Raw genomic sequence first — 24,837 nt, 5'->3', positions numbered from 1 at the left:
CAGGCCTAAAAAAAACATTTTAAAACCAATTTCACAAAAAAGCTCAGATATTTCTTTTTCATTTTCGTGACACAAAAACAGTGACCGAACTAGCCGAACTATCGACATTCTGGACAGGCCTAAAAAAACATTTTAAAACCATTTTCACAAAAAATTGCAGATTTCTATTTTTGTCACCAAAAACGATGACTCCGATCATGCCGAACTAGCGACATTTTGGACAGGCCTAAAAAAAAACATTTTAGAACCATTTTCACAAAAAATTGCAGATTTCTATATTGTCCCTAAAAAAGATGACTCCGATCATGCCGAAAAAGCCACATTCTGGACAGGCCTAAAAAAAAATTTAAAACCATTTTCACAAAAAATGGCTGATTTTTTTTTTCCATTTTCGTGACACAAAAACAGTGACCCCGGTCATGCCGAACTATCGACATTCTGGACAGGCCTAAAAAAAACATTTTAAAACCATTTTCACAAAAAATTGCAGATTTCTATTTTGTCCCTAAAAACGATGACTCCGATCATGCCAAAAAAACGACATTCTGGACAGGCCTAAAAAAAAAATGTAGAACCCTTTTCACAAAAAATTGCAGATATTTTTTTTTCATTTTCGTGACACAAAAACAGTGACCCCGGTAATGCCGAACTAGCGACATTCTGGACAGGCCTAAAAAATAAAATTAAAACCATTTCCACAAAAAATTGCAGATTTCTATTTTGTCCCTAAAAACGATGACTCCGATCATGCCAAAAAAGCGACATTCTGGACAGGCCAAAAAAAATAAATTAAAACCATTTTCACAAAAAATTGCAGATTTTTTTTTTTCATTTTCGTGACACAAAAACAGTGACCCCGGTCATGCCGAACTATCGACATTCTGGACAGGCCTAAAAAAAACATTTTAAAACCATTTTCACAAAAAAGCTCAGATTTTTTTTTTCATTTTTTGACACAAAAACAGTGAACCCGGTCATGCCGAACTATCGACATTCTGGACAGGCCTAAAAAAACATTTTAAAACCATTTTCACAAAAAATTGCAGATATTTTTTTTTCATTTTCGTGACACAAAAACAGTGACCCCGGTCATGCCGAACTAGCGACATTTTGGACAGGCCTAAAAAAACACATTTTAGAACCATTTTCAAAAAAAAAGCTCAGAATTTTTTTCTTCATTTTTTGACACAAAAACAGTGACCCCGGTCATGCCGAACTAGCGACATTCTGGACAGGCCTAAAAAAACATTTTAAAACCATTTTCACAAAAAATTGCAGATTTCTATATTGTCCCTAAAAACGATGACTCCGATCATGCCGAAAAAGTGACATTCTGGACAGGCCTAAAAAAAATTGTTAAAACCATTTTCACAAAAAATTGCAGTTTTTTTTTTTCATTTTCGTGACACAAAAACAGTGACCCCGGTCATGCCGAACTAGCGACATTCTGGACAGGCCTAAAAAAAAACATTTTAAAACCATTTTCACAAAAAATTGCAGATATTTTTTTTTCATTTTCGTGACACAAAAACAGTGACCCCGGTCATGCCGAACTAGCGACATTCTGGACAGGCCTAAAAAAACATTTTAAAACCATTTTCACAAAAAATTGTAGATTATTATTTTTGTCACCAAAAACGATGACTCCAATCATGCCGAACTAGCGACATTTTGGACAGGCCTAAAAAAACACATTTTAGAACCATTTTCAAAAAAAAAGCTCAGAATTTTTTTTTTCATTTTTTGACACAAAAACAGTGACCCCGGTCATGCCGAACTAGCGACATTCTGGACAGGCCTAAAAAAACATTTTAAAACCATTTTCACAAAAAATTGCACATTTCTATTTTGTCCCTAAAAACGATGACTCCGATCATGCCGAAAAAGCGACATTCTGGACAGGCCTAAAAAAACATTTTAAAACCATTTTCACAAAAAATTGCTGATATTTTTTTTTCATTTTCGTGACACAAAAACAGTGACCCCGGTTATGCCGAACTAGCGACATTCTGGACAGGCCTAAAAAAACATTTTAAAACCATTTTCACAAAAAATTGCAGATTTCTATTTTTCATTTTCGTGACACAAAAACAGTGACCCCGGTCATGCCGAACTAGCGACATTTTGGACAGGCCTAAAAAAACACATTTAGAACCATTTTCAAAAAAAAAGCTCAGAATTTTTTTTTTCATTTTTTGACACAAAAACAGTGACCCCGGTCATGCCGAACTAGCGACATTCTGGACAGGCCTAAAAAAACATTTTAAAACCATTTTCACAAAAAATTGCAGATTTCTATTTTGTCCCTAAAAACGATGACTCCGATCATGCCGAACTAGCGACATTCTGGACAGGCCTAAAAAAACATTTTAAAACCATTTTCACAAAAAATTGCAGATATTTTTTTTTCATTTTCGTGACACAAAAACAGTAACCCCGGTTATGCCGAAGTAGCGACATTCTGGACAGGCCTAAAAAAACATTTTAAAACCATTTTCACAAAAAATTGCAGATTTCTATTTTTCATTTTCGTGACACAAAAACAGTGACCCCGGTCATGCCGAACTAGCGACATTTTGGACAGGCCTAAAAAAACACATTTTAGAACCATTTTCAAAAAAAAAGCTCAGAATTTTTTTTTTCATTTTTTGACACAAAAACAGTGACCCCGGTCATGCCGAACTAGCGACATTCTGGACAGGCCTAAAAAAACATTTTAAAACCATTTTCACAAAAAATTGCACATTTCTATTTTGTCCCTAAAAACGATGACTCCGATCATGCCGAAAAAGCGACATTCTGGACAGGCCTAAAAAAACATTTTAAAACCATTTTCACAAAAAATTGCAGATTTCTATTTTTCATTTTCGTGACACAAAAACAGTGATGTGGCTAGTTCATGCCGAACTAGCCACATTCTGGACAGGCCTAAAAAAACATTTTAAAACCATTTTCACAAAAAATTGCACATTTCTATTTTGTCCCTAAAAACGATGACTCCGATCATGCCGAAAAAGCGACATTCTGGACAGGCCTAAAAAAACATTTTAAAACCATTTTCACAAAAAATTGCAGATATTTTTTTTTCATTTTCGTGACACAAAAACAGTGACCCCGGTTATGCCGAACTAGCGACATTCTGGACAGGCCTAAAAAAACATTTTAAAACCATTTTCACAAAAAATTGCAGATTTCTATTTTTCATTTTCGTGACACAAAAACAGTGACCCCGGTCATGCCGAACTAGCGACATTTTGGACAGGCCTAAAAAAACACATTTAGAACCATTTTCAAAAAAAAAGCTCAGAATTTTTTTTTTCATTTTTTGACACAAAAACAGTGACCCCGGTCATGCCGAACTAGCGACATTCTGGACAGGCCTAAAAAAACATTTTAAAACCATTTTCACAAAAAATTGCAGATTTCTATTTTGTCCCTAAAAACGATGACTCCGATCATGCCGAACTAGCGACATTCTGGACAGGCCTAAAAAAACATTTTAAAACCATTTTCACAAAAAATTGCAGATATTTTTTTTTCATTTTCGTGACACAAAAACAGTGACCCCAGTTATGCCGAAGTAGCGACATTCTGGACAGGCCTAAAAAAACATTTTAAAACCATTTTCACAAAAAATTGCAGATTTCTATTTTTCATTTTCGTGACACAAAAACAGTGACCCCGGTCATGCCGAACTAGCGACATTTTGGACAGGCCTAAAAAAACACATTTTAGAACCATTTTCAAAAAAAAAGCTCAGAATTTTTTTTTTCATTTTTTGACACAAAAACAGTGACCCCGGTCATGCCGAACTAGCGACATTCTGGACAGGCCTAAAAAAACATTTTAAAACCATTTTCACAAAAAATTGCAGATATTTTTTTTTCATTTTCGTGACACAAAAACAGTGACCCCGGTCATGCCGAACTAGCGACATTTTGGACAGGCCTAAAAAAACACATTTTAGAACCATTTTCAAAAAAAATTGCAGATTTCTATTTTTCATTTTCGTGACACAAAAACAGTGACCCCGGTCATGCCGAACTAGCGACATTTTGGACAGGCCTAAAAAAACACATTTTAGAAATATTTTCAAAAAAAAAGCTCAGATTTTTTTTTTCATTTTTTGACACAAAAACAGTGACCCCGGTCATGCCGAACTAGCGACATTCTGGACAGGCCTAAAAAAACATTTTAAAACCATTTTCACAAAAAATTGCAGATATTTTTTTTTCATTTTCGTGACACAAAAACAGTGACCCCGGTTATGCCGAACTAGCGACATTCTGGACAGGCCTAAAAAAACATTTTAAAACCATTTTCACAAAAAATTGCAGATTTCTATTTTTCATTTTCGTGACACAAAAACAGTGACCCCGGTCATGCCGAACTAGCGACATTTTGGACAGGCCTAAAAAAACACATTTTAGAAATATTTTCAAAAAAAAAGCTCAGATTTTTTTTTTCATTTTTTGACACAAAAACAGTGACCCCGGTCATGCCGAACTAGCGACATTCTGGACAGGCCTAAAAAAACATTTTAAAACCATTTTCACAAAAAATTGCAGATTTCTATATTGTCCCTAAAAACGATGACTCCGATCATGCCGAAAAAGTGACATTCTGGACAGGCCTAAAAAAAATTGTTAAAACCATTTTCACAAAAAATTGCAAATTTTTTTTTTTCATTTTCGTGACACAAAAAAGTGACCCCGGTCATGCCGAACTAGCGACATTCTGGACAGGCCTAAAAAAAACATTTTAAAACCATTTTCACAAAAAATTGCAGATATTTTTTTTTCATTTTCGTGACACAAAAACAGTGACCCCGGTTATGCCGAACTAGCGACATTCTGGACAGGCCTAAAAAAAACATTTTAAAACCATTTTCACAAAAAATTGCAGATTTCTATTTTGTCCCTAAAAACGATGACTCCGATCATGCCGAAAAAGCGACATTCTGGACAGGCCTAAAAAAAATTGTTAAAACCATTTTCACAAAAAATTGCAGATTTTTTTTTTTCATTTTCGTGACACAAAAACAGTGACCCCGGTCATGCCGAACTAGCGACATTCTGGACAGGCCTAAAAAAAACATTTTAAAACCATTTTCACAAAAAATTGCAGATATTTTTTTTTCATTTTCGTGACACAAAAACAGTGACCCCGGTTATGCCGAAGTAGCGACATTCTGGACAGGCCTAAAAAAAACATTTTAAAACCATTTTCACAAAAAATTGCAGATTTCTATTTTTCATTTTCGTGACACAAAAACAGTGACCCCAGTCATGCCGAACTAGCGACATTTTGGACAGGCCTAAAAAAACACATTTTAGAACCATTTTCAAAAAAAAAGCTCAGAATTTTTTTTTTCATTTTTTGACACAAAAACAGTGACCCCGGTCATGCCGAACTAGCGACATTCTGGACAGGCCTAAAAAAACATTTTAAAACCATTTTCACAAAAAATTGCAGATTTCTATATTGTCCCTAAAAACGATGACTCCGATCATGCCGAAAAAGTGACATTCTGGACAGGCCTAAAAAAAATTGTTAAAACCATTTTCACAAAAAATTGCAGATTTTTTTTTTTTCATTTTCGTGACACAAAAACAGTGACCCCGGTCATGCCGAACTATCGACATTCTGGACAGGCCTAAAAAAACATTTTAAAACCATTTTCACAAAAAATTGCAGATTTTTTTTTTTCATTTTCGTGACACAAAAACAGTGACCCCGGTCATGCCGAACTAGCCACATTCTCGACAGGCCTAAAAAAACATTTTAAAACCATTTTCACAAAAAATTGCACATTTCTATTTTGTCCCTAAAAACGATGACTCCGATCATGCCGAAAAAGCGACATTCTGGACAGGCCTAAAAAAACATTTTAAAACCATTTTCACAAAAAATTGCAGATATTTTTTTTTCATTTTCGTGACACAAAAACAGTGACCCCGGTTATGCCGAACTAGCGACATTCTGGACAGGCCTAAAAAAACATTTTAAAACCATTTTCACAAAAAATTGCAGATTTCTATTTTTCATTTTCGTGACACAAAAACAGTGACCCCGGTCATGCCGAACTAGCGACATTTTGGACAGGCCTAAAAAAACACATTTAGAACCATTTTCAAAAAAAAAGCTCAGAATTTTTTTTTTCATTTTTTGACACAAAAACAGTGACCCCGGTCATGCCGAACTAGCGACATTCTGGACAGGCCTAAAAAAACATTTTAAAACCATTTTCACAAAAAATTGCAGATTTCTATTTTGTCCCTAAAAACGATGACTCCGATCATGCCGAACTAGCGACATTCTGGACAGGCCTAAAAAAACATTTTAAAACCATTTTCACAAAAAATTGCAGATATTTTTTTTTCATTTTCGTGACACAAAAACAGTGACCCCGGTTATGCCGAAGTAGCGACATTCTGGACAGGCCTAAAAAAACATTTTAAAACCATTTTCACAAAAAATTGCAGATTTCTATTTTTCATTTTCGTGACACAAAAACAGTGACCCCGGTCATGCCGAACTAGCGACATTTTGGACAGGCCTAAAAAAACACATTTTAGAACCATTTTCAAAAAAAAAGCTCAGAATTTTTTTTTTCATTTTTTGACACAAAAACAGTGACCCCGGTCATGCCGAACTAGCGACATTCTGGACAGGCCTAAAAAAACATTTTAAAACCATTTTCACAAAAAATTGCAGATATTTTTTTTTCATTTTCGTGACACAAAAACAGTGACCCCGGTCATGCCGAACTAGCGACATTTTGGACAGGCCTAAAAAAACACATTTTAGAACCATTTTCAAAAAAAATTGCAGATTTCTATTTTTCATTTTCGTGACACAAAAACAGTGACCCCGGTCATGCCGAACTAGCGACATTTTGGACAGGCCTAAAAAAACACATTTTAGAAATATTTTCAAAAAAAAAGCTCAGATTTTTTTTTTCATTTTTTGACACAAAAACAGTGACCCCGGTCATGCCGAACTAGCGACATTCTGGACAGGCCTAAAAAAACATTTTAAAACCATTTTCACAAAAAATTGCAGATATTTTTTTTTCATTTTCGTGACACAAAAACAGTGACCCCGGTTATGCCGAACTAGCGACATTCTGGACAGGCCTAAAAAAACATTTTAAAACCATTTTCACAAAAAATTGCAGATTTCTATTTTTCATTTTCGTGACACAAAAACAGTGACCCCGGTCATGCCGAACTAGCGACATTTTGGACAGGCCTAAAAAAACACATTTTAGAAATATTTTCAAAAAAAAAGCTCAGATTTTTTTTTTCATTTTTTGACACAAAAACAGTGACCCCGGTCATGCCGAACTAGCGACATTCTGGACAGGCCTAAAAAAACATTTTAAAACCATTTTCACAAAAAATTGCAGATTTCTATATTGTCCCTAAAAACGATGACTCCGATCATGCCGAAAAAGTGACATTCTGGACAGGCCTAAAAAAAATTGTTAAAACCATTTTCACAAAAAATTGCAAATTTTTTTTTTTCATTTTCGTGACACAAAAAAGTGACCCCGGTCATGCCGAACTAGCGACATTCTGGACAGGCCTAAAAAAACATTTTAAAACCATTTTCACAAAAAATTGCAGATATTTTTTTTTCATTTTCGTGACACAAAAACAGTGACCCCGGTTATGCCGAACTAGCGACATTCTGGACAGGCCTAAAAAAAATTGTTAAAACCATTTACACAAAAAATTGCAGATTTCTATATTGTCCCTAAAAACGATGACTCCGATCATGCCGAAAAAGCGACATTCTGGACAGGCCTAAAAAAAATTGTTAAAACCATTTTCACAAAAAATTGCAGATTTTTTTTTTTCATTTTCGTGACACAAAAACAGTGACCCCGGTCATGCCGAACTAGCGGACATTCTGGACAGGCCTAAAAAAACATTTTAAAACCATTTTCACAAAAAATTGCAGATATTTTTTTTTCATTTTCGTGACACAAAAACAGTGACCCCGGTTATGCCGAACTAGCGACATTCTGGACAGGCCTAAAAAAACATTTTAAAACCATTTTCACAAAAAATTGCAGATTTCTATTTTTCATTTTCGTGACACAAAAACAGTGACCCCGGTCATGCCGAACTAGCGACATTTTGGACAGGCCTAAAAAAACACATTTTAGAACCATTTTCAAAAAAAAAGCTCAGAATTTTTTTTTCATTTTTTGACACAAAAACAGTGACCCCGGTCATGCCGAACTAGCGACATTCTGGACAGGCCTAAAAAAACATTTTAAAACCATTTTCACAAAAAATTGCAGATTTCTATATTGTCCCTAAAAACGATGACTCCGATCATGCGGAAAAAGTGACATTCTGGACAGGCCTAAAAAAAATTGTTAAAACCATTTTCACAAAAAATTGCTGATTTTTTTTTTTCATTTTCGTGACACAAAAACAGTGACCCCGGTCATGCCGAACTAGCGACATTCTGGACAGGCCTAAAAAAAACATTTTAAAACCATTTTCACAAAAAATTGCAGATATTTTTTTTTCATTTTCGTGACACAAAAACAGTGACCCCGGTTATGCCGAAGTAGCGACATTCTGGACAGGCCTAAAAAAACATTTTAAAACCATTTTCACAAAAAATTGCAGATTTCTATTTTTCATTTTCGTGACACAAAAACAGTGACCCCAGTCATGCCGAACTAGCGACATTTTGGACAGGCCTAAAAAAACACATTTTAGAACCATTTTCAAAAAAAAAGCTCAGAATTTTTTTTCTTCATTTTTTGACACAAAAACAGTGACCCCGGTCATGCCGAACTAGCGACATTCTGGACAGGCCTAAAAAAACATTTTAAAACCATTTTCACCAAAAATTGCAGATTTCTATATTGTCCCTAAAAACGATGACTCCGATCATGCCGAAAAAGTGACATTCTGGACAGGCCTAAAAAAAATTGTTAAAACCATTTTCACAAAAAATTGCAGATTTTTTTTTTTTCATTTTCGTGACACAAAAACAGTGACCCCGGTCATGCCGAACTATCGACATTCTGGACAGGCCTAAAAAAACATTTTAAAACCATTTTCACAAAAAATTGCAGATTTTTTTTTTTCATTTTCGTGACACAAAAACAGTGACCCCGGTCATGCCGAACTAGCCACATTCTGGACAGGCCTAAAAAAACATTTTAAAACCATTTTCACAAAAAATTGCACATTTCTATTTTGTCCCTAAAAACGATGACTCCGATCATGCCGAAAAAGCGACATTCTGGACAGGCCTAAAAAAACATTTTAAAACCATTTTCACAAAAAATTGCAGATATTTTTTTTTCATTTTCGTGACACAAAAACAGTGACCCCGGTTATGCCGAACTAGCGACATTCTGGACAGGCCTAAAAAAACATTTTAAAACCATTTTCACAAAAAATTGCAGATTTCTATTTTTCATTTTCGTGACACAAAAACAGTGACCCCGGTCATGCCGAACTAGCGACATTTTGGACAGGCCTAAAAAAACACATTTAGAACCATTTTCAAAAAAAAAGCTCAGAATTTTTTTTTTCATTTTTTGACACAAAAACAGTGACCCCGGTCATGCCGAACTAGCGACATTCTGGACAGGCCTAAAAAAACATTTTAAAACCATTTTCACAAAAAATTGCAGATTTCTATTTTGTCCCTAAAAACGATGACTCCGATCATGCCGAACTAGCGACATTCTGGACAGGCCTAAAAAAACATTTTAAAACCATTTTCACAAAAAATTGCAGATATTTTTTTTTCATTTTCGTGACACAAAAACAGTGACCCCGGTTATGCCGAAGTAGCGACATTCTGGACAGGCCTAAAAAAACATTTTAAAACCATTTTCACAAAAAATTGCAGATTTCTATTTTTCATTTTCGTGACACAAAAACAGTGACCCCGGTCATGCCGAACTAGCGACATTTTGGACAGGCCTAAAAAAACACATTTTAGAACCATTTTCAAAAAAAAAGCTCAGAATTTTTTTTTTCATTTTTTGACACAAAAACAGTGACCCCGGTCATGCCGAACTAGCGACATTCTGGACAGGCCTAAAAAAACATTTTAAAACCATTTTCACAAAAAATTGCAGATATTTTTTTTTCATTTTCGTGACACAAAAACAGTGACCCCGGTCATGCCGAACTAGCGACATTTTGGACAGGCCTAAAAAAACACATTTTAGAACCATTTTCAAAAAAAATTGCAGATTTCTATTTTTCATTTTCGTGACACAAAAACAGTGACCCCGGTCATGCCGAACTAGCGACATTTTGGACAGGCCTAAAAAAACACATTTTAGAAATATTTTCAAAAAAAAAGCTCAGATTTTTTTTTTCATTTTTTGACACAAAAACAGTGACCCCGGTCATGCCGAACTAGCGACATTCTGGACAGGCCTAAAAAAACATTTTAAAACCATTTTCACAAAAAATTGCAGATATTTTTTTTTCATTTTCGTGACACAAAAACAGTGACCCCGGTTATGCCGAACTAGCGACATTCTGGACAGGCCTAAAAAAACATTTTAAAACCATTTTCACAAAAAATTGCAGATTTCTATTTTTCATTTTCGTGACACAAAAACAGTGACCCCGGTCATGCCGAACTAGCGACATTTTGGACAGGCCTAAAAAAACACATTTTAGAAATATTTTCAAAAAAAAAGCTCAGATTTTTTTTTTCATTTTTTGACACAAAAACAGTGACCCCGGTCATGCCGAACTAGCGACATTCTGGACAGGCCTAAAAAAACATTTTAAAACCATTTTCACAAAAAATTGCAGATTTCTATATTGTCCCTAAAAACGATGACTCCGATCATGCCGAAAAAGTGACATTCTGGACAGGCCTAAAAAAAATTGTTAAAACCATTTTCACAAAAAATTGCAAATTTTTTTTTTTCATTTTCGTGACACAAAAAAGTGACCCCGGTCATGCCGAACTAGCGACATTCTGGACAGGCCTAAAAAAACATTTTAAAACCATTTTCACAAAAAATTGCAGATATTTTTTTTTCATTTTCGTGACACAAAAACAGTGACCCCGGTTATGCCGAACTAGCGACATTCTGGACAGGCCTAAAAAAAATTGTTAAAACCATTTACACAAAAAATTGCAGATTTCTATATTGTCCCTAAAAACGATGACTCCGATCATGCCGAAAAAGCGACATTCTGGACAGGCCTAAAAAAAATTGTTAAAACCATTTTCACAAAAAATTGCAGATTTTTTTTTTTCATTTTCGTGACACAAAAACAGTGACCCCGGTCATGCCGAACTAGCGGACATTCTGGACAGGCCTAAAAAAACATTTTAAAACCATTTTCACAAAAAATTGCAGATATTTTTTTTTCATTTTCGTGACACAAAAACAGTGACCCCGGTTATGCCGAACTAGCGACATTCTGGACAGGCCTAAAAAAACATTTTAAAACCATTTTCACAAAAAATTGCAGATTTCTATTTTTCATTTTCGTGACACAAAAACAGTGACCCCGGTCATGCCGAACTAGCGACATTTTGGACAGGCCTAAAAAAACACATTTTAGAACCATTTTCAAAAAAAAAGCTCAGAATTTTTTTTTCATTTTTTGACACAAAAACAGTGACCCCGGTCATGCCGAACTAGCGACATTCTGGACAGGCCTAAAAAAACATTTTAAAACCATTTTCACAAAAAATTGCAGATTTCTATATTGTCCCTAAAAACGATGACTCCGATCATGCGGAAAAAGTGACATTCTGGACAGGCCTAAAAAAAATTGTTAAAACCATTTTCACAAAAAATTGCTGATTTTTTTTTTTCATTTTCGTGACACAAAAACAGTGACCCCGGTCATGCCGAACTAGCGACATTCTGGACAGGCCTAAAAAAAACATTTTAAAACCATTTTCACAAAAAATTGCAGATATTTTTTTTTCATTTTCGTGACACAAAAACAGTGACCCCGGTTATGCCGAAGTAGCGACATTCTGGACAGGCCTAAAAAAACATTTTAAAACCATTTTCACAAAAAATTGCAGATTTCTATTTTTCATTTTCGTGACACAAAAACAGTGACCCCAGTCATGCCGAACTAGCGACATTTTGGACAGGCCTAAAAAAACACATTTTAGAACCATTTTCAAAAAAAAAGCTCAGAATTTTTTTTCTTCATTTTTTGACACAAAAACAGTGACCCCGGTCATGCCGAACTAGCGACATTCTGGACAGGCCTAAAAAAACATTTTAAAACCATTTTCACCAAAAATTGCAGATTTCTATATTGTCCCTAAAAACGATGACTCCGATCATGCCGAAAAAGTGACATTCTGGACAGGCCTAAAAAAAATTGTTAAAACCATTTTCACAAAAAATTGCAGATTTTTTTTTTTTCATTTTCGTGACACAAAAACAGTGACCCCGGTCATGCCGAACTATCGACATTCTGGACAGGCCTAAAAAAACATTTTAAAACCATTTTCACAAAAAATTGCAGATTTTTTTTTTTCATTTTCGTGACACAAAAACAGTGACCCCGGTCATGCCGAACTAGCCACATTCTGGACAGGCCTAAAAAAACATTTTAAAACCATTTTCACAAAAAATTGCACATTTCTATTTTGTCCCTAAAAACGATGACTCCGATCATGCCGAAAAAGCGACATTCTGGACAGGCCTAAAAAAACATTTTAAAACCATTTTCACAAAAAATTGCAGATATTTTTTTTTCATTTTCGTGACACAAAAACAGTGACCCCGGTTATGCCGAACTAGCGACATTCTGGACAGGCCTAAAAAAAACATTTTAAAACCATTTTCACAAAAAATTGCAGATTTCTATTTTTCATTTTCGTGACACAAAAACAGTGACCCCGGTCATGCCGAACTAGCGACATTTTGGACAGGCCTAAAAAAACACATTTTAGAACCATTTTCAAAAAAAAAGCTCAGAATTTTTTTTTTCATTTTTTGACACAAAAACAGTGACCCCGGTCATGCCGAACTAGCGACATTCTGGACAGGCCTAAAAAAACATTTTAAAACCATTTTCACAAAAAATTGCAGATTTCTATTTTGTCCCTAAAAACGATGACTCCGATCATGCCGAAAAAGCGACATTCTGGACAGGCCTAAAAAAAATTGTTAAAACCATTTTCACAAAAAATTGCAGATTTTTTTTTTTCATTTTCGTGACACAAAAACAGTGACCCCGGTCATGCCGAACTAGCGACATTCTGGACAGGCCTAAAAAAAACATTTTTAAACTATTTTCACAAAAAATTGCAGATATTTTTTTTTCATTTTCGTGACACAAAAACAGTGACCCCGGTCATGCCGAACTAGCGACATTCTGGACAGGCCTAAAAAAACATTTTAAAACCATTTTCACAAAAAATTGTAGATTATTATTTTTGTCACCAAAAAGGATGAATCCAATCATGCCGAACTAGCGACATTTTGGACAGGCCTAAAAAAACACATTTTAGAACCATTTTCAAAAAAAAAGCTCAGAATTTTTTTTTTCATTTTTTGACACAAAAACAGTGACCCCGGTCATGCCGAACTAGCCACATTCTGGACAGGCCTAAAAAAACATTTTAAAACCATTTTCACAAAAAATTGCACATTTCTATTTTGTCCCTAAAAACGATGACTCCGATCATGCCGAAAAAGCGACATTCTGGACAGGCCTAAAAAAAATTGTTAAAACCATTTTCACAAAAAATTGCAGATTTTTTTTTTTCATTTTCGTGACACAAAAACAGTGACCCCGGTCATGCCGAACTAGCGACATTCTGGACAGGCCTAAAAAAACATTTTAAAACCATTTTCACAAAAAATTGCTGATATTTTTTTTTCATTTTCGTGACACAAAAACAGTGATGCCGAACTAGCGACATTCTGGACAGGCCTAAAAAAACATTTTAAAACCATTTTCACAAAAAATTGCAGATTTCTATTTTTCATTTTCCTGACACAAAAACAGTGACCCCGGTCATGCCGAACTAGCGACATTCTGGACAGGCCTAAAAAAACATTTTAAAACCATTTTCACAAAAAATTGCAGATTTCTATATTGTCCCTAAAAACGATGACTCCGATCATGCCGAAAAAGTGACATTCTGGACAGGCCTAAAAAAAATTGTTAAAACCATTTTCACAAAAAATTGCAGATTTTTTTTTTTTCATTTTCGTGACACAAAAACAGTGACCCCGGTCATGCCGAACTATCGACATTCTGGACAGGCCTAAAAAAACATTTTAAAACCATTTTCACAAAAAATTGCAGATTTTTTTTTTTCATTTTCGTGACACAAAAACAGTGACCCCGGTCATGCCGAACTAGCCACATTCTCGACAGGCCTAAAAAAACATTTTAAAACCATTTTCACAAAAAATTGCACATTTCTATTTTGTCCCTAAAAACGATGACTCCGATCATGCCGAAAAAGCGACATTCTGGACAGGCCTAAAAAAACATTTTAAAACCATTTTCACAAAAAATTGCAGATATTTTTTTTTCATTTTCGTGACACAAAAACAGTGACCCCGGTTATGCCGAACTAGCGACATTCTGGACAGGCCTAAAAAAACATTTTAAAACCATTTTCACAAAAAATTGCAGATTTCTATTTTTCATTTTCGTGACACAAAAACAGTGACCCCGGTCATGCCGAACTAGCGACATTTTGGACAGGCCTAAAAAAACACATTTAGAACCATTTTCAAAAAAAAAGCTCAGAATTTTTTTTTTCATTTTTTGACACAAAAACAGTGACCCCGGTCATGCCGAACTAGCGACATTCTGGACAGGCCTAAAAAAACATTTTAAAACCATTTTCACAAAAAATTGCAGATTTCTATTTTGTCCCTAAAAACGATGACTCCGATCATGCCGAACTAGCGACATTCTGGACAGGCCTAAAAAAACATTTTAAAACCATTTTCACAAAAAATTGCAGATATTTTTTTTTCATTTTCGTGACACAAAAACAGTGACCCCGGTTATGCCGAAGTAGCGACATTCTGGACAGGCCTAAAAAAACATTTTAAAACCATTTTCACAAAAAATTGCAGATTTCTATTTTTCATTTTCGTGACACAAAAACAGTGACCCCGGTCATGCCGAACTAGCGACATTTTGGACAGGCCTAAAAAAACACATTTTAGAACCATTTTCAAAAAAAAAGCTCAGAATTTTTTTTTTCATTTTTTGACACAAAAACAGTGACCCCGGTCATGCCGAACTAGCGACATTCTGGACAGGCCTAAAAAAACATTTTAAAACCATTTTCACAAAAAATTGCAGATATTTTTTTTTCATTTTCGTGACACAAAAACAGTGACCCCGGTCATGCCGAACTAGCGACATTTTGGACAGGCCTAAAAAAACACATTTTAGAACCATTTTCAAAAAAAATTGCAGATTTCTATTTTTCATTTTCGTGACACAAAAACAGTGACCCCGGTCATGCCGAACTAGCGACATTTTGGACAGGCCTAAAAAAACACATTTTAGAAATATTTTCAAAAAAAAAGCTCAGATTTTTTTTTTCATTTTTTGACACAAAAACAGTGACCCCGGTCATGCCGAACTAGCGACATTCTGGACAGGCCTAAAAAAACATTTTAAAACCATTTTCACAAAAAATTGCAGATTTCTATTTTTCATTTTCGTGACACAAAAACAGTGACCCCGGTCATGCCGAACTAGCGACATTTTGGACAGGCCTAAAAAAACACATTTTAGAAATATTTTCAAAAAAAAAGCTCAGATTTTTTTTTTCATTTTTTGACACAAAAACAGTGACCCCGGTCATGCCGAACTAGCGACATTCTGGACAGGCCTAAAAAAACATTTTAAAACCATTTTCACAAAAAATTGCAGATTTCTATATTGTCCCTAAAAACGATGACTCCGATCATGCCGAAAAAGTGACATTCTGGACAGGCCTAAAAAAAATTGTTAAAACCATTTTCACAAAAAATTGCAAATTTTTTTTTTTCATTTTCGTGACACAAAAAAGTGACCCCGGTCATGCCGAACTAGCGACATTCTGGACAGGCCTAAAAAAACATTTTAAAACCATTTTCACAAAAAATTGCAGATATTTTTTTTTCATTTTCGTGACACAAAAACAGTGACCCCGGTTATGCCGAACTAGCGACATTCTGGACAGGCCTAAAAAAACATTTTAAAACCATTTTCACAAAAAATTGCAGATATTTTTTTTTCATTTTCGTGACACAAAAACAGTGACCCCGGTTATGCCGAAGTAGCGACATTCTGGACAGGCCTAAAAAAACATTTTAAAACCATTTTCACAAAAAATTGCAGATTTCTATTTTTCATTTTCGTGACACAAAAACAGTGACCCCGGTCATGCCGAACTAGCGACATTTTGGACAGGCCTAAAAAAACACATTTTAGAACCATTTTCAAAAAAAAAGCTCAGAATTTTTTTTTTCATTTTTTGACACAAAAACAGTGACCCCGGTCATGCCGAACTAGCGACATTCTGGACAGGCCTAAAAAAACATTTTAAAACCATTTTCACAAAAAATTGCAGATATTTTTTTTTCATTTTCGTGACACAAAAACAGTGACCCCGGTCATGCCGAACTAGCGACATTTTGGACAGGCCTAAAAAAACACATTTTAGAACCATTTTCAAAAAAAATTGCAGATTTCTATTTTTCATTTTCGTGACACAAAAACAGTGACCCCGGTCATGCCGAACTAGCGACATTTTGGACAGGCCTAAAAAAACACATTTTAGAAATATTTTCAAAAAAAAAGCTCAGATTTTTTTTTTCATTTTTTGACACAAAAACAGTGACCCCGGTCATGCCGAACTAGCGACATTCTGGACAGGCCTAAAAAAACATTTTAAAACCATTTTCACAAAAAATTGCAGATATTTTTTTTTCATTTTCGTGACACAAAAACAGTGACCCCGGTTATGCCGAACTAGCGACATTCTGGACAGGCCTAAAAAAACATTTTAAAACCATTTTCACAAAAAATTGCAGATTTCTATTTTTCATTTTCGTGACACAAAAACAGTGACCCCGGTCATGCCGAACTAGCGACATTTTGGACAGGCCTAAAAAAACACATTTTAGAAATATTTTCAAAAAAAAAGCTCAGATTTTTTTTTTCATTTTTTGACACAAAAACAGTGACCCCGGTCATGCCGAACTAGCGACATTCTGGTCAGGCCTAAAAAAACATTTTAAAACCATTTTCACAAAAAATTGCAGATTTCTATATTGTCCCTAAAAACGATGACTCCGATCATGCCGAAAAAGTGACATTCTGGACAGGCCTAAAAAAAATTGTTAAAACCATTTTCACAAAAAATTGCAAATTTTTTTTTTTCATTTTCGTGACACAAAAAAGTGACCCCGGTCATGCCGAACTAGCGACATTCTGGACAGGCCTAAAAAAACATTTTAAAACCATTTTCACAAAAAATTGCAGATATTTTTTTTTCATTTTCGTGACACAAAAACAGTGACCCCGGTTATGCCGAACTAGCGACATTCTGGACAGGCCTAAAAAAAATTGTTAAAACCATTTACACAAAAAATTGCAGATTTCTATATTGTCCCTAAAAACGATGACTCCGATCATGCCGAAAAAGCGACATTCTGGACAGGCCTAAAAAAAATTGTTAAAACCATTTTCACAAAAAATTGCAGATTTTTTTTTTTCATTTTCGTGACACAAAAACAGTGACCCCGGTCATGCCGAACTAGCGGACATTCTGGACAGGCCTAAAAAAACATTTTAAAACCATTTTCACAAAAAATTGCAGATATTTTTTTTTCATTTTCGTGACACAAAAACAGTGACCCCGGTTATGCCGAACTAGCGACATTCTGGACAGGCCTAAAAAAACATTTTAAAACCATTTTCACAAAAAATTGCAGATTTCTATTTTTCATTTTCGTGACACAAAAACAGTGACCCCGGTCATGCCGAACTAGCGACATTTTGGACAGGCCTAAAAAAACACATTTTAGAACCATTTTCAAAAAAAAAGCTCAGAATTTTTTTTTCATTTTTTGACACAAAAACAGTGACCCCGGTCATGCCGAACTAGCGACATTCTGGACAGGCCTAAAAAAACATTTTAAAACCATTTTCACAAAAAATTGCAGATTTCTATATTGTCCCTAAAAACGATGACTCCGATCATGCGGAAAAAGTGACATTCTGGACAGGCCTAAAAAAAATTGTTAAAACCATTTTCACAAAAAATTGCTGATTTTTTTTTTTCATTTTCGTGACACAAAAACAGTGACCCCGGTCATGCCGAACTAGCGACATTCTGGACAGGCCTAAAAAAAACATTTTAAAACCATTTTCACAAAAAATTGCAGATATTTTTTTTTCATTTTCGTGACACAAAAACAGTGACCCCAGTCATGCCGAACTAGCGACATTTTGGACAGGCCTAAAAAAACACATTTTAGAACCATTTTCAAAAAAAAAGCTCAGAATTTTTTTTCTTCATTTTTTGACACAAAAACAGTGACCCCGGTCATGCCGAACTAGCGACATTCTGGACAGGCCTAAAAAAACATTTTAAAACCATTTTCACCAAAAATTGCAGATTTCTATATTGTCCCTAAAAACGATGACTCCGATCATGCCGAAAAAGTGACATTCTGGACAGGCCTAAAAAAAATTGTTAAAACCATTTTCACAAAAAATTGCTGATTTTTTTTTTTTCATTTTCGTGACACAAAAACAGTGACCCCGGTCATGCCGAACTATCGACATTCTGGACAGGCCTAAAAAAACATTTTAAAACCATTTTCACAAAAAATTGCAGATTTTTTTTTTTCATTTTCGTGACACAAAAACAGTGACCCCGGTCATGCCGAACTAGCCACATTCTGGACAGGCCTAAAAAAACATTTTAAAACCATTTTCACAAAAAATTGCACATTTCTATTTTGTCCCTAAAAACGATGACTCCGATCATGCCGAAAAAGCGACATTCTGGACAGGCCTAAAAAAACATTTTAAAACCATTTTCACAAAAAATTGCAGATATTTTTTTTTCATTTTCGTGACACAAAAACAGTGACCCCGGTTATGCCGAACTAGCGACATTCTGGACAGGCCTAAAAAAAACATTTTAAAACCATTTTCACAAAAAATTGCAGATTTCTATTTTTCATTTTCGTGACACAAAAACAGTGACCCCGGTCATGCCGAACTAGCGACATTTTGGACAGGCCTAAAAAAACACATTTTAGAACCATTTTCAAAAAAAAAGCTCAGAATTTTTTTTTTCATTTTTTGACACAAAAACAGTGACCCCGGTCATGCCGAACTAGCGACATTCTGGACAGGCCTAAAAAAACATTTTAAAACCATTTTCACAAAAAATTGCAGATTTCTATTTTGTCCCTAAAAACGATGACTCCGATCATGCCGAAAAAGCGACATTCTGGACAGGCCTAAAAAAAATTGTTAAAACCATTTTCACAAAAAATTGCAGATTTTTTTTTTTCATTTTCGTGACACAAAAACAGTGACCCCGGTCATGCCGAACTAGCGACATTCTGGACAGGCCTAAAAAAAACATTTTTAAACTATTTTCACAAAAAATTGCAGATATTTTTTTTTCATTTTCGTGACACAAAAACAGTGACCCCGGTCATGCCGAACTAGCGACATTCTGGACAGGCCTAAAAAAACATTTTAAAACCATTTTCACAAAAAATTGTAGATTATTATTTTTGTCACCAAAAAGGATGAATCCAATCATGCCGAACTAGCGACATTTTGGACAGGCCTAAAAAAACACATTTTAGAACCATTTTCAAAAAAAAAGCTCAGAATTTTTTTTTTCATTTTTTGACACAAAAACAGTGACCCCGGTCATGCCGAACTAGCGACATTCTGGACAGACCTAAAAAAACATTTTAAAACCATTTTCACAAAAAATTGCACATTTCTATTTTGTCCCTAAAAACGATGACTCCGATCATGCCGAAAAAGCGACATTCTGGACAGGCCTAAAAAAAATTGTTAAAACCATTTTCACAAAAAATTGCAGATTTTTTTTTTTCATTTTCGTGACACAAAAACAGTGACCCCGGTCATGCCGAACTAGCGACATTCTGGACAGGCCTAAAAAAACATTTTAAAACCATTTTCACAAAAAATTGCTGATATTTTTTTTTCATTTTCGTGACACAAAAACAGTGATGCCGAACTAGCGACATTCTGGACAGGCCTAAAAAAACATTTTAAAACCATTTTCACAAAAAATTGCAGATTTCTATTTTTCATTTTCCTGACACAAAAACAGTGACCCCGGTCATGCCGAACTAGCGACATTCTGGACAGGCCTAAAAAAACATTTTAAAACCATTTTCACAAAAAATTGCAGATTTCTATATTGTCCCTAAAAACGATGACTCCGATCATGCCGAAAAAGTGACATTCTGGACAGGCCTAAAAAAAATTGTTAAAACCATTTACACAAAAAATTGCAGATTTCTATATTGTCCCTAAAAACGATGACTCCGATCATGCCGAAAAAGCGACATTCTGGACAGGCCTAAAAAAAATTGTTAAAACCATTTTCACAAAAAATTGCAGATTTTTTTTTTTCATTTTCGTGACACAAAAACAGTGACCCCGGTCATGCCGAACTAGCCACATTCTGGACAGGCCTAAAAAAACATTTTAAAACCATTTTCACAAAAAATTGCACATTTCTATTTTGTCCCTAAAAACGATGACTCCGATCATGCCGAAAAAGCGACATTCTGGACAGGCCTAAAAAAACATTTTAAAACCATTTTCACAAAAAATTGCAGATATTTTTTTTTCATTTTCGTGACACAAAAACAGTGACCCCGGTTATGCCGAACTAGCGACATTCTGGACAGGCCTAAAAAAAACATTTTAAAACCATTTTCACAAAAAATTGCAGATTTCTATTTTTCATTTTCGTGACACAAAAACAGTGACCCCGGTCATGCCGAACTAGCGACATTTTGGACAGGCCTAAAAAAACACATTTTAGAACCATTTTCAAAAAAAAAGCTCAGAATTTTTTTTTTCATTTTTTGACACAAAAACAGTGACCCCGGTCATGCCGAACTAGCGACATTCTGGACAGGCCTAAAAAAACATTTTAAAACCATTTTCACAAAAAATTGCAGATTTCTATTTTGTCCCTAAAAACGATGACTCCGATCATGCCGAAAAAGCGACATTCTGGACAGGCCTAAAAAAAATTGTTAAAACCATTTTCACAAAAAATTGCAGATTTTTTTTTTTCATTTTCGTGACACAAAAACAGTGACCCCGGTCATGCCGAACTAGCGACATTCTGGACAGGCCTAAAAAAAACATTTTTAAACTATTTTCACAAAAAATTGCAGATATTTTTTTTTCATTTTCGTGACACAAAAACAGTGACCCCGGTCATGCCGAACTAGCGACATTCTGGACAGGCCTAAAAAAACATTTTAAAACCATTTTCACAAAAAATTGTAGATTATTATTTTTGTCACCAAAAAGGATGAATCCAATCATGCCGAACTAGCGACATTTTGGACAGGCCTAAAAAAACACATTTTAGAACCATTTTCAAAAAAAAAGCTCAGAATTTTTTTTTTCATTTTTTGACACAAAAACAGTGACCCCGGTCATGCCGAACTAGCGACATTCTGGACAGACCTAAAAAAACATTTTAAAACCATTTTCACAAAAAATTGCACATTTCTATTTTGTCCCTAAAAACGATGACTCCGATCATGCCGAAAAAGCGACATTCTGGACAGGCCTAAAAAAAATTGTTAAAACCATTTTCACAAAAAATTGCAGATTTTTTTTTTTCATTTTCGTGACACAAAAACAGTGACCCCGGTCATGCCGAACTAGCGACATTCTGGACAGGCCTAAAAAAACATTTTAAAACCATTTTCACAAAAAATTGCTGATATTTTTTTTTCATTTTCGTGACACAAAAACAGTGATGCCGAACTAGCGACATTCTGGACAGGCCTAAAAAAACATTTTAAAACCATTTTCACAAAAAATTGCAGATTTCTATTTTTCATTTTCCTGACACAAAAACAGTGACCCCGGTCATGCCGAACTAGCGACATTCTGGACAGGCCTAAAAAAACATTTTAAAACCATTTTCACAAAAAATTGCAGATTTCTATATTGTCCCTAAAAACGATGACTCCGATCATGCCGAAAAAGTGACATTCTGGACAGGCCTAAAAAAAATTGTTAAAACCATTTACACAAAAAATTGCAGATTTCTATATTGTCCCTAAAAACGATGACTCCGATCATGCCGAAAAAGCGACATTCTGGACAGGCCTAAAAAAAATTGTTAAAACCATTTTCACAAAAAATTGCAGATTTTTTTTTTTCATTTTCGTGACACAAAAACAGTGACCCCGGTCATGCCGAACTAGCGGACATTCTGGACAGGCCTAAAAAAACATTTTAAAACCATTTTCACAAAAAATTGCAGATATTTTTTTTTCATTTTCGTGACACAAAAACAGTGACCCCGGTTATGCCGAACTAGCGACATTCTGGACAGGCCTAAAAAAACATTTTAAAACCATTTTCACAAAAAATTGCAGATTTCTATTTTTCATTTTCGTGACACAAAAACAGTGACCCCGGTCATGCCGAACTAGCGACATTTTGGACAGGCCTAAAAAAACACATTTTAGAAATATTTTCAAAAAAAAAGCTCAGAATTTTTTTTTTCATTTTTTGACACAAAAACAGTGACCCCGGTCATGCCGAACTAGCGACATTCTGGACAGGCCTAAAAAAACATTTTAAAACCATTTTCACAAAAAATTGCAGATTTCTATATTGTCCCTAAAAACGATGACTCCGATCATGCCGAAAAAGTGACATTCTGGACAGGCCTAAAAAAAATTGTTAAAACCATTTTCACAAAAAATTGCAGATTTTTTTTTTTCATTTTCGTGACACAAAAAAAGTGACCCCGGTCATGCCGAACTAGCGACATTCTGGACAGGCCTAAAAAAACATTTTAAAACCATTTTCACAAAAAATTGCAGATATTTTTTTTTCATTTTCGTGACACAAAAACAGTGACCCCGGTTATGCCGAACTAGCGACATTCTGGACAGGCCTAAAAAAAACATTTTAAAACCATTTTCACAAAAAATTGCAGATTTCTATTTTGTCCCTAAAAACGATGACTCCGATCATGCCGAAAAAGCGACATTCTGGACAGGCCTAAAAAAAATTGTTAAAACCATTTTCACAAAAAAATTGCAGATTTTTTTTTTTCATTTTCGTGACACAAAAACAGTGACCCCGGTCATGCCGAACTAGCGGACATTCTGGACAGGCCTAAAAAAACATTTTAAAACCATTTTCACAAAAAATTGCAGATATTTTTTTTTCATTTTCGTGACACAAAAACAGTGACCCCGGTTATGCCGAACTAGCGACATTCTGGACAGGCCTAAAAAAACATTTTAAAACCATTTTCACAAAAAATTGCAGATTTCTATTTTTCATTTTCGTGACACAAAAACAGTGACCCCGGTCATGCCGAACTAGCGACATTTTGGACAGGCCTAAAAAAACACATTTTAGAACCATTTTCAAAAAAAAAGCTCAGAATTTTTTTTTCATTTTCGTGACACAAAAACAGTGACCCCGGTCATGCCGAACTAGCGGACATTCTGGACAGGCCTAAAAAAACATTTTAAAACCATTTTCACAAAAAATTGCAGATATTTTTTTTTCATTTTCGTGACACAAAAACAGTGACCCCGGTTATGCCGAACTAGCGACATTCTGGACAGGCCTAAAAAAACATTTTAAAACCATTTTCACAAAAAATTGCAGATTTCTATTTTTCATTTTCGTGACACAAAAACAGTGACCCCGGTCATGCCGAACTAGCGACATTTTGGACAGGCCTAAAAAAACACATTTTAGAACCATTTTCAAAAAAAAAGCTCAGAATTTTTTTTTCATTTTTTGACACAAAAACAGTGACCCCGGTCATGCCGAACTAGCGACATTCTGGACAGGCCTAAAAAAACATTTTAAAACCATTTTCACAAAAAATTGCAGATTTCTATATTGTCCCTAAAAACGATGACTCCGATCATGCGGAAAAAGTGACATTCTGGACAGGCCTAAAAAAAATTGTTAAAACCATTTTCACAAAAAATTGCTGATTTTTTTTTTTCATTTTCGTGACACAAAAACAGTGACCCCGGTCATGCCGAACTAGCGACATTCTGGACAGGCCTAAAAAAAACATTTTAAAACCATTTTCACAAAAAATTGCAGATATTTTTTTTTCATTTTCGTGACACAAAAACAGTGACCCCGGTTATGCCGAAGTAGCGACATTCTGGACAGGCCTAAAAAAACATTTTAAAACCATTTTCACAAAAAATTGCAGATTTCTATTTTTCATTTTCGTGACACAAAAACAGTGACCCCAGTCATGCCGAACTAGCGACATTTTGGACAGGCCTAAAAAAACACATTTTAGAACCATTTTCAAAAAAAAAGCTCAGAATTTTTTTTCTTCATTTTTTGACACAAAAACAGTGACCCCGGTCATGCCGAACTAGCGACATTCTGGACAGGCCTAAAAAAACATTTTAAAACCATTTTCACCAAAAATTGCAGATTTCTATATTGTCCCTAAAAACGATGACTCCGATCATGCCGAAAAAGTGACATTCTGGACAGGCCTAAAAAAAATTGTTAAAACCATTTTCACAAAAAATTGCAGATTTTTTTTTTT

Source organism: Salmo salar, chromosome 01 (assembly GCF_965601325.2).
Source record: "Salmo salar chromosome 01, fSalSal1, whole genome shotgun sequence".
Classification (NCBI taxonomy): domain Eukaryota; kingdom Metazoa; phylum Chordata; class Actinopteri; order Salmoniformes; family Salmonidae; genus Salmo; species Salmo salar.
This window is presented reverse-complemented; position numbering follows the sequence as displayed.